Source organism: Emydura macquarii, unplaced genomic scaffold (assembly GCF_026122565.2).
Source record: "Emydura macquarii macquarii isolate MOO-44397 ecotype Brisbane River unplaced genomic scaffold, CSIRO-AGI_Emac_v2 contig_1253, whole genome shotgun sequence".
NCBI lineage: Eukaryota > Metazoa > Chordata > Testudines > Chelidae > Emydura > Emydura macquarii.
Window position 1 is genome coordinate 103,558,244 of NW_027131390.1, and position 8,195 is coordinate 103,566,438.

At 39.4% G+C, this 8,195-nt stretch overlaps 1 protein-coding gene across 1 annotated transcript in view; it reads right to left on the bottom strand.

Annotated features, from left to right (window-relative positions):
- Positions 1-7,661, bottom strand: part of GLI2 (GLI family zinc finger 2) — a 248,298-nt gene extending 240,637 nt beyond the window's left edge. Inside the window, exon 1 of the mRNA XM_067549660.1 lies at positions 7,548-7,661. The gene's annotated coding sequence lies outside the window, so the exon portion shown is untranslated. The remainder of the gene's footprint in view (positions 1-7,547) is intronic.
- Between the last annotated feature and the right edge of the window lie 534 nt (positions 7,662-8,195).

The window sequence follows — 8,195 nt, forward strand, 5'->3', positions numbered from 1 at the left end:
AAGTAAATCACAGTACCTGTAAAGCTTCCATTTGCATAATATTAATTCATGATGGCATGTAAAACAAATTCATCACTCTCGTTATATTGTAGTCTGATTTATGTTGGAATTGGAAAAAATAAAAATCATGAGCACAAAATTATGTTGACAAGATGTATGAGCTCTTTGAGGCCTGAGATTTTTTTTTAAAGCATCAAAACAACTAAATTATGGGAAAGAGGGGTGGGAGAAAACATCTTTAAAAATGAATAACACACTGGCTTCACACATACACACTCTCCGGTTATTAATGTCAAGCATGATAAAGATACTAGAAAATCATTACCATTCATAGCCACTAACAGCCATTAAATTTCAATCAATTCAACTTAACACAAGTGTACTTCAGTGGCCCTTACAGTTCCTTATAGATGTGGCTCAAAAAGTCCTGTCTGACTTATTGCATTGTCCACCACACAAAGAGGCATTGCTAAGGATCACTCTGAAAAGGGCCTATCTTGGTCTTTGGAACTGATGCTTTTTTAACACCACAGTAATAAACAGATCTTTCTTTTAAGAAGGGCTGATAAAAGGGGGCCTAATAGGACCCTACAGATCAATAAAAAGGGGGGAGGGAATATACTAATTTTAGCTAAAGATATTTCTCTTCATGAAGTTGAAAAAAGGGACTGCATATTTAAAGGATATTTCAGTTAATAGTAATAACTGCATAAAACTACTTAAAATCATTGAATAACTAATAAAGTTGGAATTGCTAAACAAATTTCAGGTCCCCCACTCACAATATAATTTAACATCCCTCCTCTATAAACTGGGGGTAAAAAACAAACTTCATTTAACTTTCAGTAAATGAGCATTCAAAATTGTAATGGTGATAATTATAAAGTATGTTAGAGCATCACATTGGGAACTTTGCCCCCTGTTCAAACCAATTGTTCATCTGAGCTGTTCAGAGCATTCTTACAATGGAAACTGAACAGGTTTTAGTCTGTTGCACCATAGCAAGGTGAAGACATTACTCTGCAAAGGCTGGCTCATGCTATTTATTTGCATGTAGTGCACAGTCTTGGAGCCTTAAAATTCCACCTTCCATGGAGGAAAAGAGTGTTTTTATTTTTTTTTCCAAGTAGGAACCCAGTGTTACTCAATGGACTTCACCCTGCAGGGTAGAAAATCTTTGAATAGATAGGTGGAAGTTTAAAATCACAGGAGTGTATTCCTATAATGAATACAGTCATTGACGTGCATGAAACACATGCATACATGTACTATCACAGCTATCTCATAATTTATAATACTCTAGGGGCATTTGCCTTATATCAGCTGTTAACCCATCCCTTACCCATAGTACTGCTGTAATGATCCAAAGCACTACAACTTACAGTAATGTTTCTGAAATGTTTTGGATCACTCTGCAGAATACTGTAATTTTCCTCCCTTTAGGTTTTGCACTTTAGTATTTCATTCAGACTAATAAGGAATAGTGATATTATCTGAGAATCAATGGATAGCAAAGCAACGTCTCCATCACACGTACACCTCCATTTTCATTTATTTCCCTACACTTACAAGCTGCAGAAACAAAATGAATGTTAAAAAGAGCATTGCATAATTGTTTTCCCTCAGTGACAGGATCGAAAAGAGCCATAGTTCAACAGATTCCAGAAAGGTAAATTGCTGCATGGAAAATGTCAGCAAAACTTAATCGTACTGGAAGCCACATTTAATTAGAGCTTTTTCAGTGCAGCTGGGAGAAAAGAAGAGCTTTAACTATGTCACCTGAGATGGTCTAGATACTGAAACTATTTGTAAGTTTAACAAAAACATTTGCATCACAAAGCCCTCTAGGGCAGCACAGTAGTAAAGCAGATGTGTAATGAACAAGGATCCCGGCACCAAAACAATCAGGATTGTAAATAACTACTAGTAATCTGCAATCATTTAAATTTGGGTTTAATTACCAGATAGCAAACAGGTTTCATTCCAACAAAGGTAAATACTTTCCAGAATACAAACTAGATCATATTAAACTATACAATCAACACCAGTCAAAAATCGGAAACTCAGAAAAGTAACAACAACAAAGAGAAATGATCAGAATTGGACTTACTACTAGGTCACACATATTAAATATTTTTTCCCTGGAACATAATTACTAATGCAGTCATTGCTACTGTATTTACTGTAAGTACTACAGTAGTTACACAATCACATACATGGGAGGCAAGGGGGTAAAGGCTAAAGAAAAAAAAATCAATCTAGTGCTAATGAATAAAAAGTTCCTTTTATTTCACTGTTGTTTTTGGTTCATTAAATTTTCCACAGATTTGCAGAGAAGAAAACGTGATCAATAAACCTTGACAAAAGTGAACGTGTGAAAAAGGCAAGAGAAAGGCACAGGAAGATAAAAGTGATATCCCGATCACAGATTTCAGAGGCAGATGACCAGAGCTTTGGGCTGCTGAATAATCTGAATAGACCATCATTTCTTTACAGCCTTTCACTTTCTTTTCCCTGACTGTTGGAACTCTTCATTCAATACAATAGTAAATGCACTAAAACTTTTTTTCTCATGCTAATGGCTGAAATCGGGTACTCACAGTTAAAACACACTTCCCACCAACTTGTTTTCTTAAAAAAAAAAAAAAAAAAAAAACACATTAACCTATTCAAGTTAAACCAAAATGTCAAAGGCAGCTTAAAGCTTACTCTTGCCATTCCACAAAATTAAAGTTTTTTTCTCCTACAGATACAAAAAGAAAAATCTTGAATCAGGATAAAGCTGCTAAACTCCTTTTGAATGAAAAAGAACGCATAGGGGTAGAAGAAATAAAATAATAAGTTCTGGAACCTAAAATTCTATTTTTTAATTTCATTCTTGCTGGATATTTATAATCTACTTTAAGGTAACAGTCTCAAAAAGGTTTGAGAAATGAAAAAAAAAATCATCAGCTTATTTAGTCATCTGAAGAGTCCAAGGATGTCAACAACAAGGCTCCCACAGCTAACATTGGGCTTTGAATAAGACACGAAGGCCCTATTTTTAAAAGTGCCCACTGATTTTGGGTGTCCAGTTTGAGAATACCTAGAGCTTGATTTTCAGTGATGCTGAGCAACCATAAATCCTACTGAAGTTCTTGCTACTTAGAACTTCTGAAAATCAGGCCCTAGATGTCTCAAATTGGGCACCCAAAACTAGTGGACACATACAAATAGCCTAAATGATTTCTCCCTCCACTCATCAAGCTTAATATGCAAGATATAATTTCTTATTATACATATATCAGATACATGATTTTTCAACGGATTTCAGAAAGGAACATATTCCTGATCAGCTGTTTACATGAGCTAATGCTACGTGTTTCTTATTTTATATTTTACATACATACATATATGTATAAAAGTATGTGTGTATGTCAGTATTGTTTGCTTTCCAGCACAATGTCCTCTTGTACTGGAAATCGTTTATGCTACAGTTATTTTATTGTATACCCCTCATAATTACTAAATATCTCTTGCTAACTATTTTAGGTGGTATTGGGAACGTAGCAGAAGTAGCGGTCAGATATTGAATACTGGTCAATGTTTGCTACAAGTTGTCCAAATGTACAAAACTTTAAAATACTTACACAGGTATATAGAGCAGTTTTCAATGAATGCTTTGGAATCTTCTCCATTAGCAGAAATGAAGACTATTGAATGAGCTGCTTACACTGTGAGTGGGAAGTGCAAATATCACATTTTTGTGAAGCCCTGGAAGCTATGGTTTGGAGTGGCAACTAATTAGTTTGATGCTATAATCACATCTAATGTTCCAAAGTAGCCTCTTTTAAAAACTCACTGATTTAGAATCCTCAGCCAGATTATTAAGTGGACTCTTTGTGGTGAAACAATAGATAGGTATTTGCTGCACAAATAAATATAGATTTTGGTGACTGTTTACTGAATCCACTGTCTTCACTAATCTGCACTTGGAAATCTATGAAGCACTTCTCAGAGTACAAAAAGCATGGCGTATTTGTGTATCTTTCAGACTGCAGTGCAAACAACTGACTTACAGTAGGCCACCAAAAACAGGGGGAGGCAGTCAACTCAGTTTCTACTTTACTTTCAAGTTAAGAATTGAGACCATCCTGGTGTTATTTGGATGTGCTACCTTGTCCCAAAACAATAAATCAAGTGTTTGAAAGCTGCTTTAAAAATACCAGTTTTTCTAAAACCCAAGTAAGATAAGCAGGATCGGGGAAAAAATTAATCATCTCTAAATCACTGAAAGACAGTATCCAAATATAATTCCAAAACCATCATATAGTAATTCTTTCTGTATGGGTGACATTAGCATGGTATTGGCTAATCCAGGGGTAAAGTAACCAGAATAAGGAAAATAGCAAACCAACACCGGTCTTTTACCATAAGAGCTTCAATTGCTTTTCAAATCTCATCCAAAAATGTGGTCATTTATATAATTTCCTGGTGCAAGAAACACTATCAATGTTTTTAAATTCAAAGTGATATTATGGAAATCTAGGTTATGTATGTAGAGGCATAGGGTCAAATTCTGTTTTCATATATACAAGTAAAATCTGCAATAACTTCTATGCATTTATTCCAGATTTACACAGGTGTATTAAAGAAGAATTTGGACCCAATTCTCTAATTTTTTACCTAAATTAATGACCTAATACAAACAATGTTTGTCCATCTGTGTACATCCCTTTTGACACACTGAATAAAAGACATTGAAAGGAAGTTGGAAAAAGTCCTCAAGATCTGTTTTTCTTTGAAGAACAACAGTTGCATTTCTGGGCACTTCAAAGTCACACACTTAAGGCAATAGCAACATTCAAGATCAAGTGAATCTTACCTCACCTTTCTTTAAAGATTAGCTCTTTTACAAACACACAAGGCAAGGTTAGATAGACAGGGATTCATAAATTAATAGTTCAACTTTACTTGATCACGCACTTTCTGGTATTATGGCTAGGTCATCTGATCAAAGAATGACAAGTTTCAAAAAGCTAATTACACTAAAAAAATCCTACTGAGTTTAATTCATGTTTTAAAAATTTGCCAGATTTTTAATTACACTCAATATGCCTTTATTATTATTATTATTATTATTATTATTAAGTAAAATTAAAGTTTGACAGGTGTCCAAGTTTCCGGGAATTCCAGCCAAAATGCCAATTATCTACCGCATCTCCACCCCTCAGAAAAGTTGAACCAAACCAATTAAACAAGGGTACATGCTATATACAATAATTACCATGCATTTCAAACAGTCAAACAGCATAAATGATAATTTATCAGGATTTTCTTTCCCAGTTAAATGTAAAATGTAGACAGAATTCTCTGGTTTTTCCCTAGCAAAGTTATGCAAACTAATTTTAATAACTTAGAGAAGTTTTTTTAAATGCAAGGTATCTAGATCTAGGTATGTAGATCAAATAGGTAAGTCTTATAACAAATTAGTCTATTCCACATCTGTATATTTTGGCTGTCATGGTTTATTTATTTTACTTTCTTGGCACTAACTCCATAGTGCATGCCAATACAATATTTGTTTAAATGCTATTTTATGCAGCATGCTAGTGAAACGTTTACTTTCAAATTCTTGAACATCCCAAGAGCCTCAAATGCAAAAAAAAAGTTTTACAACTGCTCCTTTTGTCTATAGCTATCAAGATATAACAAGATATAAACTTCATCATAACCCAATAAAATATTTGTTTCAATATGTATAAAGGTGGATGTATGTTTAATTGTATAAAATACAGAGACATGTAAACAGATTCGACAAATGCACATTGCACACACACACACAGAGAGATGGGGTAGGTGATAACTCCATAGTTAAAACTGTGTTCACTTATTTATAACTCATTAGATATACACGCCCATGTACATATATACACATGTGCACACACACATATACAAAGAAATAAACACATTTAATATCCTTAAAAAATTGTACTTCCTCACTAGCCGAGGGCTAGTATTTTTTTTCCCCCCATGGACCACTACAATTGTATTTTTTCTCCATCAACAACGTGATAAAAGATGGGTTAGTAGACATGGGTTTTGCCTGTACTAGTACATTTTCAAATTTTACAATCTTAAAATGTGTGTATACATACATGAACATATGAACATGATAGATAAAATAGAGATTTGCCTTCTACAAGAGAGTTGTTGGATAGATACCTAATCTTGGCCCACAAAACTTCCTGAATAATCCAATTTTCCAACTTCGTGATCAAGTAGTATGTGTATAATTGGAAAATGCTTTAACAGTGCTGGCACTGTCTCCCTGGCTGGACACACACGGCATGAAAGTTACAGCGTCTTGCAGGCAAACCCTGTACAGTATCTTATTTATTTATTGAAAAAATCATCCTAATCTCCTGGGCTTGACAAATCAGGTTTCCTAGGAAATGACAGCAATTAACTTGAGGCAGAAAAGGCATCTAGATGAGTCGATCCCCCCCTCCCCGATTGTCTTAAAGCCACTGAGTCCAGGGGAAAACTCTCGGCTCTCTAAATCCTTAATAGGATTGGCGCCCAGCTCTCCCCAAGCTGCTCCTCATCACACAGGGATCAAGTTGCAGCAGTGGATTTTTGAAATTCCTCAGCAAATATACTTGTTGAAAGATCGCTCCTCCCGGTGGGGGAAGGGGGGAAAAGAGACGGGTGGGGGGCAACTTGAAATACGGTAGTAAACTCACTGATCGCTTTGGGGAGCAAAGCTGCCTCGAGTGTGAAAACAAGCAGGTCTCACGCAGCACAGCGTGGGCGCAGCCCTGGGCAGAAGTTGCAGGGAAGGGACTGTCACTCAAGCAGCGGTCCCCACTGCATCCCGCAGAAATCACCGGCCCCTTCTTACCGCGGGACCAGCAGCACCGCACCCCAACCCCCCCAGGACGGTGCATGCAACAATTCCATCCAGCGGGGAGAGGAAGCAGCGGGTTGGACACCCCTCTCCCCCCCCCCCCCAGGCCTAATGTAAGCAGCGGGGGGGGGGGGGGGGGAAGGAAGGAGCCTCTCGCAGCAAAGGTCTTCCCCCATGGAGTCTAGACGGTGCAGGGGGCAGGGATCTCCCGCGGAATCCGCATCAGGCGACCCCGGGGCTCCAGCCTGTCATTAACACCGCGCCCCACCACCACGGGCTGGGCAGTTCCAGGCTCCCCTCCGGCTCGGCTCGGGCTCTCCCAGGCGCCCCCGTGCGCGGGTCCTCCCAGCCGCAGCCCGGCGATGGCACCAAGCAGGAAAGTCAGCCGAGCCCAGAAACCCGCACAAAGTTGCGGCTGAGCTAAAGCTCCCCCCCGGCCGCTGCGTTTACACGGCACCCAGAGCAGGAGGGAGCGGGCCACTTACCTGCTGGCAGCGAGCGCCTAAGACGGGCGGCAGGGTGAGCTGCGCTACCCCACGGTCCGGGCGCAGTTAGGGACATTGCTTCCCCACCTCCCAGCCCCTCGCCGCGATCTGCCTCGCCACATACAGGCGCCCCGAAGAGAAAGGGATAAGAATCAAAAAGAAACTTTACCCACAGAGAGAACCCAGTACGTTTTCACGGTGCCAGCAGCTGCTCCGGAGCAGGGCGGCTCATTCAGCCCCCCATCATAAACTTGGGGGGGCGTGGGAGGGACTTTCCACCCGCCGTCCTTCCCTTTTGTGCCTTTTTTAAAAGCTGCGGCGGCCGCCACCAGCACCAATCCCGGCTGCAGCTTGGCTCTGTTCCCTTCGTCCTGCGAGGAGTCTCATTGATGAGAGTTTGGTGCGGAGAGTTTAAAAAAGTGTTGGGAGCCTCTGCTGCTGCTGGCGTGTTTCTGCGCTTCTGCCATCCATCATCCCAGTGTAGGACACCGACACGCACACACACACACACACACAGGCTAAAGTTTAGGACGACTGCAGGGGGAGGAGAGAGGAGCTTTTGTCTTTCAAGCACCGACACAAGAGGAAAGTTAAAAACAGAAGGGGGAGGGAAAAAAAAACTTTTCTCTCCCACTCTTTTAAATTGAATTGGGGTTTGTTAACTCAAGTCAGATGATCTCCATAGTCAAAATCCAATGCCGGATCTGTTTTCACTCTAATCCTCCCCCCCAGTGAATTGCACCATTTGCTGCTCCAGATGGGCTGGGCTTTCTCACATACTGGAGTAGAGCAGCACAGCGGAGGAGGAAAAGTAGCTAAAA